The 9,842-nt window shown below is 44.7% G+C and overlaps 4 non-coding genes across 4 annotated transcripts; 1 reads left to right on the top strand and 3 right to left on the bottom strand.

The window, feature by feature from the left end:
• Positions 1–966: 966 nt before the first annotated feature.
• TRNAQ-UUG lies at positions 967–1,038 on the bottom strand. Its single transcript has one exon. It is a non-coding gene; the product is annotated as a tRNA-Gln (tRNA).
• A 586-nt stretch (positions 1,039–1,624) lies between these two features.
• TRNAQ-CUG lies at positions 1,625–1,696 on the bottom strand. The gene has a single exon. It is a non-coding gene; the product is annotated as a tRNA-Gln (tRNA).
• Positions 1,697–2,888: 1,192 nt separating this feature from the next.
• TRNAM-CAU lies at positions 2,889–2,960 on the bottom strand. Its single transcript has one exon. It is a non-coding gene; the product is annotated as a tRNA-Met (tRNA).
• A 614-nt stretch (positions 2,961–3,574) lies between these two features.
• LOC119142560 lies at positions 3,575–3,681 on the top strand. Its single transcript, XR_005102320.1, has one exon. It is a non-coding gene; the product is annotated as a U6 spliceosomal RNA (small nuclear RNA).
• Positions 3,682–9,842: the final 6,161 nt, after the last annotated feature.

Here is a 9,842-nt window from a genome sequence, read left to right as displayed (position 1 = left end):
TACGGTTATTTAAAACACTGGTGCACAAGGAACAGAAAAGATAAACTTGCGTGTAGCCTGATGCTGACACAGTTGGGGAAGGGATGACAATCAGCCCCAACATTGAAGAGGGAGATACTTTTATTCATCAATAGGTTTTGCAAAGATGTGTTTAATGAATTTAGCAAACATTTCTATAAACTCCTTCCACAAAGCACTAACCAGACCCGAAGCTGGCATGTGTTTTTTCCAAGGCACAGCGAGGAATGGTTACCTGGCCAGGGGAAAGGAAGAGGAGCTCATCTTCAGTCTGGCATGGAATAGAGATGTTCCTGTTGCTGCGTAAATGAACAACTAGTAAGGGCAGGTTTGGAGGAGGACAGCCAAGATGTTATTAACGTGTCCTTAGCTACTGGAAATGAAAACTAAATAATGAGGATTTGTGTCAGCTAAGCAAAGGTAATATTCATTTAAATGGTGCAGAGCTCAATCTGTGAGATTGTGCTCCTCGGAAATCGTGGTGTTTCGGCCCCTGGCTCCACAGTGAATACCTGAGTGCTCCTGAAAAATGGTGTCCGAATTGCACACATCTATCCGCTGAAAAGCAGATGTTCCTCAGAGCGAATGACTTCTTTTTTCCTCAAAAAAAGACTTAAAATACATATAAACCAACAGTAAAATATAACGGAAGACCTAACTGTAGGAAGAACTATATAAAGTTTTAATTGGTCTTTTTGTCAAATGTATAGCTGTTCATTCAGTTTAAGAAAATTAGTGTAACAGGTCAAGCAAAACCCTTCGGCACCCGGCTGCTCGGGTTTTACCCCCGTTTGGTCCGTACCCTGCGGGGCTGCGCTCCGACCCTGCGGTTTGTCTTCCCCGCCTGCGGGGGGCGTTACACGCAGGTCCGCGCTAAATGCAGGGAGCGTCCACCAGCACCAGCGCCGCTCCGCCGGGGACATTGTAAAAAGCGTGGGACGCGCTTGCAGGTTCTACCGAGATTTGAACTCGGATCGCTGGATTCAAAGTCCAGAGTGCTAACCATTACACCATAGAACCGGGTGGTGGCACTCGCCTCCGCGCGGCCGGAGAATAAATCTACGGCAAACAGAGCGCAACGCTGCGGCAACGTGGGCCCCGCCGCGCCCCGGGTCCGACCGGCCGCGAATCCAGCGCAACCTGCACGTTTGTATTTACTCCGCCTTTCTACAAGGTGCGTTGCCTTCGCAGCATAACGATCGCCAAGATGCAACGTCAGAGAGCGACCAGGACCGGCAGGACACCCTTCAGGCGAGTAAACTGAACGCTCCTCCGTGCAGCGGCGCTCGGCGGGCGGCCCGTGCTTTGCTAGTGCAGGATCTACAGCCTTTCCACACAGGTTGTTCACAGCGTTTCAGTACACTACGGCACGTCTGAAAATTTTCAGATGATTCATGTAAGAATGTACTAACCTAGCTGCAATAAATAATAAATATGGGTGGGTGGGTGTCAGGAAAATTCCATGGTTTGTTTCTTTTCAAGTTTAAATACGTTCATCAGGTATCAGGGCATGTCCGTAGGTTATTCCAAACTGCCCCGAAAAACACTCAGTTTCCCTCCGACTCATTAGCCACGGTGACAACATATGTGCGGGGGCAAAACCATTAGGTTCCACCGAGATTTGAACTCGGATCGCTGGATTCAGAGTCCAGAGTGCTAACCATTACACCATGGAACCGGCTGAACGGACCCCCCGAGCCGCCCTTATTGAGGGACTCTTTCCACAGAAAAGGGGCAACAGTATTTTTTGTGCAGGCTCGTAAGTACAGTCTGTTTTGCTCCTCTTCCACTCTGCATAATTTTATGTAAAACTTAAACTGATGATTAATCCTACTGTAAATAATGCACATTTAGAAGCACCTTACCATTAAACAAAATGGCTAAGCCATTTCTCAGATCACGCAATTTAAAGCTTTGAGTATAGACTTTCAATACTGTGTGCACTGACTTTTACTTCACAGTTGTATACTCGTTTTCGTCTCATGCATTTCGGGCAGAGTATTTGCTTGCTGTATTTCAGAAGAAGCAGGAACCATTGTTACAACTACTGTTTTAGTTTGTCACATTGTTTCCTCTCTTGCTATTAATTGACCCATGTATAGGTAACAGAATGTTTCATCTAAACAGGCAAGCCATGAAAAAGAAATACAAACGTATGTAACGAGCTTTTTATACATTATTAAAGACCAAACCTGTTGGAGTGGATCCAGAGGTGGCCACAAAAACGATCAGAAGGATGGGACACCTCTCCTGTGAGGACAGGCTGAGAGTTGTGGCTGTTCAGCCTGGAGAAGAGACAGCTCTGGGGAGACCTTACTGCAGCCTTTCAGTACTTAAAGGGGGCTTACCAGAAAGATGGGGGCAAACTTTTTAGCAGAATGAGTTTGCAACAGGACAAGGGCTAATGGTTTTAAACTAAAAGAGGGTAGATTCAGGCTAGATATAAGGAAGAAATTTTTACAATGAGAGTGGTGAAGCACTGGCACAGGTTGTCCAGGGAAGCTGTGGATGCCCCATCCCTGCAAACATTTGAGGTCAGGCTGTATGGGGCTCTTAGCAACCTGGTCTAGGGGAATATGTCCCTGTTCGTGGCAGGGGGGCCGGACTAGGTGGCCTTTAAATGGCCATTCCAACTCAGACCACTCTGGGATTCTATGAAATCATCACACTGCACTAGAAGAAAAACTTGAAGCCTTCGTACTGCAGTGTCCTTCCTTTATCGCACCCACTACGGTACAGGTCGTCAAGGAAAAATAACTCTATTTGCAACACCCAAACGCTCACCCGCAAAAGAGCGTTCAACAGCGCGGGGGGAGCCGCCGGTTGCAACACCCTGTAACTCTGGGCAGCCGGGGAAAATAAAGACTAGCTAGCAGAGGATGGTTTCGATCCATCGACCTCTGGGTTATGGGCCCAGCACGCTTCCGCTGCGCCACTCTGCTGCTGTTGGAGATACTCCCTCCCGCCTCTCTTTAGAAGGGTCCCTTCCCGCTGCCACTGCCACCGCTCTCCCCGCTCCACCCCACAGGTAGGTGACATGTTCCCGCTCCGCGCTCCCCACAGGCAAGAGGTCCCCTAATATAGCTCCTGTGTGCTCGAAAGACACTTGAAATAACAAATTATTTAAATTACCAGCATATTGACACAGCTAATTGATATTAAACCGAAGTAAAAACTACCGGTATGTTACCACAGAAAACAGTAATATTACTGACTGCAAAGAACTGAGTACTGCTGCCCTTAAAGGCCTCCGAAAACAAATTTATAAGAAGCCAAGCGATGAGCCCCCGCGCGCCCCACCCCGCCCACCCGCCGCGCCAGCGCGGCCCGCCCCAGAGTGCCTTGCGCCTATTTGCATACCGAGGGTCGCCCGGGCAGGATTGTCCCCCGCCGCCTGCCGCCCCCCGGCCCGCCCCGGCCCGGCAGCACGGCAGGGGTGCTGTGCAAAACCTGCTCAAGCGGGTAGCCGCTTCCTTGCCAGGCACGCGGCCTCACCGTACCCTAAAAGATCCCAGCTCTCGGGGGTACAAATAGATGAGGAGCCGCGGTTACGTTCGTGCTCGCTTCGGCAGCACATATACTAAAATTGGAACGATACAGAGAAGATTAGCATGGCCCCTGCGCAAGGATGACACGCAAATTCGTGAAGCGTTCCATATTTTTTTTTCCCCTTCACAGGCCTTCAGCCGAACCCCGGGCCGCCTGCAGAGACGGCCAGAACGCCAGGGGCAGCCTCCAGTGTTTAATTTCTTTTACATTCCTGCCCTGTCACGGTGCCCACTGACCTTGAAGGCGCAAGGGTGGGACCTGAGGCCTGAGTGCCCCTGTGGGGACAGGTCCTACCTGGCTCAGACTCCTCCCTGTGCTGCCTGGGACTTGTTCTCCTCACGCTGAGATCTGGAGGCTCAGGGTTATTATACATAGAAGCTGGGTCCAAAAGTTTCCTGAGAAATGGCTCATTTCTGAGAAATGGTACATGCACTACCTGTAATACTATTTAATTCAGTAAATGTACTATGGTTGCTGCAGAGAAATGACACACAACATCAGAAAGTCTGTCACAAGCTTTTTGGCCCTCCACGGACTTGCCTCAGGACTCAAATTATAGCATTGCCACTGGCCAGTGCCTTTTCATATTTCATTTTCCAGAGTTCTGCTTCTTACATTTCATCTGCTTTCCTCATCACCTCTTGTTTTCTCTGGACATGGTATAGCGTGGGCTCTGGAATAGGCTCTCCTGATCACTGCATGTCACGCATGAAAATGAAGAGCATTCCTCTATTTCCCTCTCCTTCCACCGTTACAGTCCATGGCTGCATTCTGTTGTGACTCAGCTCATGCTGCCGGTGAGAAAAAGTGTCACTCTCCATGCCAACTTTGCGCACATACTGTTTTATTTCTCATACTTCTTGTGTATAATTGAAGGCCTGTTCTCATCTGCCTCACTGAGCGAATTCAGACACAGAGTCAGAACATACACCCCCGCCTCTGAATTACCTTGGCAGGTCAGCATATTTCTTATAGAACACCTGTGAAATTTACACCAGTCACTTCTGCCCTGCTGCTGCAATCTCTGCCGTTCCCCCTGACCCTGGGCCGCTCAGGGTGAGAAGCCGTGCCGGGGACACCCGTTCTGCGGACGGACACCGGTGCCCGCCGAGCACGGCGAAGCCCCGGCCCTGAGGCTGCCCCGGCCCTGAGGCAGCCCGGGAGCGCGGGCAGCGCCGCCGCCTCAGCCCCGCCGGGCACGCGGCGCCGGGGGGCGGGCCACGCGCCGGGAGCCGCCTCACCCCGGGAGCGCGGGAAGCGCCGGCCCGGCCCGGCGGGGGGAGCCGCCCCCTCAGGCCCGGCTGAGCGCCGTTGTGAGGAGTTTCTCCCCAAAGTGGTGTTAATCTTCATGCAGGTGGTGTTAGGCAAAGCAAACCGACTTGCTGTTCGAAGTTTCTCACCAGAAGTGGTGGCTCGGCATAGCGAACCAAGTCATCTCTGCTCATGCTACTGATACTGTATGAATTCACTTTAGGATAGAATAAACCTTGTAGTTAAAATATAATGAATATAAGAAATATATTCTAATTAAATTAGTAGTTGCACGACAAAAGCTGCTATGAAATCCTCTGTACAGCCCTGCACCAAGGCTAAGAACTTATATTTACTCAAAGAATGTAGGTATAGTAATTAGGTCATGTAACTATAGTCTGAAAGAAATAATTAATTAAATAACTGATCAAAGAAGGAGTCTGTTTCTCTTTCTTTAACTTTCTCTAACAAGGGACCTGTTTATAAGTTATCTAGAGAGAGCGACTAAAAGAAACAAGCAGAAGAAACAGACGGTCGACAAGGACATAAATTAGTTCAGACCGATAACGAACACTGCAAACTGGCAAGATCATCACGTACCAGGCAAGAGGTGAAAAGCACACCATGAGGAAGACCTACGGCCTTCCTCCCAAAGACCACCGCCCACGTCCTGAAGACCCCTGCCCACAATTCTTGGAGGAATTTGCGCAAGCGCAAAGGACTGATAAGCTAATTAACATACAAAGCGAGAGTAGGTGGGATTGTGTAATGAATATGTATATGTGTTAATTGAATATTCATTGCTTTATTGTATAAATATAAGATAATTATTTACTTTAAACATGCACGTTAGGCAGAAGGATCCCCCGTGCACCCGGCGCTGCCAATAAAGGATACTCAGCCACTAAGAAATTGTGACTTCGTTCTTTAAATCACTACCACATAAGGGGATTCTGCTCCACCAAACTCACCGTGTGCCAGCATGGAGATGTGGCAGTATTGTGTTGGTGCAGCAAATAGTACTTGTACAGTTAGACCCCTGACGATGCTTGTCCTGCCTGTGGGACTCGCTGGGCCCACCATGCCCCCGCAGCCGATGCTCCCACTCCTTGCTCCGGTGCCTTCAGTGCCGCTGGGTTGGGAATGCTGGTCACCTGCAGCCTCCCAGGGAGGATGGGGATGCACAAGGAGCTGTTATAGTTGAATTTGAAATCACTAGAGTCCGAAATAAATTCACTAAGTATTTATTAAGGCAGGAAAGCAAAAACAGCGCGCTGGGCGGCCGGGGAGTTGCAGCTCCACCCAGGCTCGCAAATTCCGACAAGTAACACAGCTCTTTTATCCTCAACTTCAAGGCCAGTTTAAGCAAACGGTTATGCTCTCAGTCCCGTAGCAAGAAGCTGTATATTACAAAACTAGTCTATTTTTACACTAAATTCAAGAGGAAGACAAAGGTTGTCATAGTAACATGAGATTATGGTTTAACATTGGCCTTGAGAAAGTACATCTCGCAACCTCATGGTTAACTCTTTTCTTGCCAGACTAAACATTCTCAAATCTGTTGCAGCAAGATCATTCCTTTTGTTAAAAGTTAATTTGATCAGCAAATTACCCTTAGTTACTTATTACAGAGCTGTGCCACAGGTGCTGCTAACTCCTAAGGACCTCTTGTATTCCAAGTTTTGCTACAGAAGCAGCAGTCCATTTGAGCGTTGCTTGGGCGATTTGCATGATGGAAGAAGTTCTTTTTGCTGAAGAATACTGAAAGTAGCTGAAATTCTTGTGCGTTCTGTAATTCACCTTCCTTCTCCACACTACAGTACCTCATGTTGTGGGATTCACTACCAGCTACCAAGCGAACAGGGGAAGATTCGGCAAAAATGGCGGTGTGGAAGGCAGAGATACCATCTGAAGGTACTGGTGGCCAAAAAACTTCCTCTGTTTAGAGGATGTGTGTAGCAAAGCATTGAATCAATACTGACTGTTTCTCTAAAAGATCTAAAAGTAATGTAAGAAAAACGAGATATTTTTAGAAGGCCTTTTATGAATAGGTAGTGCTTTTGTGGCTTTGGCATCAGGAGGTTTATTTCTATTCAATCTTAATTCTGTGATGGGGTGAGTGAAGCTAAATGAGGTGGATACTTCTTGGAAGAAAAAGCCGAACAGAAACAGATGGTGAGGGGGAGAAAGTAAAAATAGGAAACTGAAGCAAATACATTGTTAGAGATGCTGGTTTTCTCTAGTGAAAATGTACTAGCTTATTAGTTTGAGTACTCTGCTTGTTTAACAGTTCCTTTCAGCTTTTTTTGGTTTACTTCATGTTTTCTATATGAGAGTTTTTATTTCACATTAGCTACTACACAGCTTAATTTATTTGCTTTTTAATATAAAAAAGTATTATTCTTTGCAGATACAATGATAGGTGAAAGACTGAGGTTATGAAGCTCACGTGAAAGCATTTAAATGTGATGAATCATCCTCAGCAGTGACTGATAAACATAAGAAACTCTACTTTTGTATTAGTTTACATAGATCAAGATGCAATAAGGATGCAGGTCTTGCTAGACTTCTGTACAGCTGATTTTTCTTAAAGTCTCTTAGAATACAGTAGTTCCTGGTTTGTATCATGAAGGCCCAAATGACTAGGAGCTCAGTTTTGAAAATGAGCATGCTTTCTGCAAGTCTACACTTGAAGCCTTTGGGTCAATCTATCTTTTAATACTGTTCTTAATAAATGGGGTTGTTCGGAAAGCATTAAGGATTTTAATGCATGCAAAGACTCTTGCTGGAATGACTTGTGTGGTGATAAACCTTGCAGCTTTCAACTTTATTCTTAGTTCTCTTTATTAAATAAATAGTTCTCTTTATTAAATTCATTCTGTTTCAGGTCAGAAAGAAACTGGTTAAAGCTGTTGATGATGAGAGAGCTGGTCTTTGTGGAGGGCTAATTAATATCACTGCTGTACTGTATTTTTTAATGGGGTATCAGTATTGCACTGGAACGTGGAAATATATGACTTTGTGCTAGTGTCATAAATCACTTTTTATCTAGGAATAACTCTTTTGTAACAAGTGGCTCAAAAAGCAAAGTGAAGAATCACTGCAGTAGGGTATTATGAAGCCCAAAATATTAAGTGGGGTCTAAAAGAGATTCAGTTAATGGAGTAAATGTCTTTCCGTGCCTGCTTAACATAATGGTTTGGATTCGCCCTATTGCCTTCAAAGTCCTTAAATCACTGGTAACTGGAAACTGGGAGAATATACCACATAAGGATCAAACATCCCCATACATTCTGGAAACAGGCAACATGGCTGGATAAACTTGGACTCTGTGTGGTTTTTATTGGCTTTTATTATATTACATAGATAAATTATTTATTACATGAAGGCGGCATTTCCAAGGAGTAGATTTTCAATCCCCTTTCACAAAAATATATAAAACATGACATAAATGGAGTATTTTCTTAAGTTTGTAAAGTACCTTATTGCTATGCTTACATTTGGAAACTAAATATGCAGGAGCTCAAAGATAACATGTTTGCTCTGGAAACTAATGAAGCACAGTAAAATATTTATCAGCAGAAAGATGGAAAGATGATAGTATAGCAAGGATTTTCCGTGAGAAGTTGATGGTAAGGGAGAGAGAGTGAGTTGAAGTAATGTAGCAGAGAGACTGCTATAAACTGTATAAACCTCTGAAATTCTTTCCTGCATGGCTGCAGTTGCGGTTCAGGAGCAGGCGGTGTGCTGCACCTGGTGCCCTCAGTTACATTTCTTTGCATTGCTGTGGAGGAAAATGAACCTTAACCTTTGCTGAGCCTGGGGTTTTGGCTTTGAAATTTCATTCCAAGGTGGCAGCTGCTACTGCCTTATAACATACACTTCATTGTACTAGGAATGCACGTTTAATAAAGGAGTTGTGTGAAACAGTTCAGGGTCAAAATATTAACCTTACTGTTACGGACATCCAAGTGGTAAAATCAACATTAATATCAGTGGGATTAAAAACATTCCCTTGCTGTGTCTGTCACACAGCCAGGATCAGCTGAAGTAGGAGAAATTAATACTGGCTAGCAGACCTCCTTAATGAGGAGGAACAGAAAAAAAATCACAAATATGGCAAGATACATTAAGAGCTTTAATTTTTATCTTATCTGCTAATTCATTGTTGAGAACACAGACATGCATCTTTATTTTTAAATGCTATTTTTAACCTTACTAGTGTGCGTAACAGCAGTAGCTTGCTTAACTTGGCATAAAAGACGAGTTGCTGCATATTTGCTTTTGTTTCAAAATTACTTGGTAGACGTAAATGTTGTTAGTACCCCCTTGCTTTTCTCAGCAGCTTTGTGATTTCAAGATAAACAGGAACTTCTAAACACACAACAGCTTTTAGTGGTTAACACAGTTCCATTATTTGGAATGTGAATCTATTTATACAGACAGTAACTGTGTTTGTTAAGGCAATCAGAGGAAACAAGTATGAAAAGTCTCTCAAACAGTCACCATTTACTTGGAAACAGTTACCACCAAGTATGTATTTCACATAAATAATGGTTATAGCAGAGGAACGATCTCATTCTTAAAAGGGTAAAATACAGGGGATTATTGTTACATACATGTATCACTGAGAAATTGTGCTGTTTTGAGAGAAACTGTAATTATGCTATGGTAATTCCTTTAAAACTTCTCTATTAAACTCACACTAAAATGTGTCATGCAAATCTGCTCACATACTGTTGTAAATGATGCATGTAAATAGATGTCACAACATGATGGCTTTTTTCTTTCAGTTCTTTATTTTCAAGTTACGTAAGTGTTGGACAAAAACCAAACAGATGATTTTGTTTCCGTTATTCAGCTGATTCAACGGATGCAAATAAATGTTTCTATAAGCCTTCAGACATCTACTAGTTCTTTAGCTAGCTTGTTTGACTTGTTACTGTGGAGTCTACCAAAACTGACCAGAAAAATAATAAAAAGGAAATCGAGAGGTATGACTGTCCCTCTTGTTGTTTAGATAA

This window comes from Falco rusticolus, chromosome 1 (genome assembly GCF_015220075.1).
Source record: "Falco rusticolus isolate bFalRus1 chromosome 1, bFalRus1.pri, whole genome shotgun sequence".
Lineage (NCBI taxonomy): Eukaryota > Metazoa > Chordata > Aves > Falconiformes > Falconidae > Falco > Falco rusticolus.
This window is presented reverse-complemented; position numbering and strand designations above follow the sequence as displayed.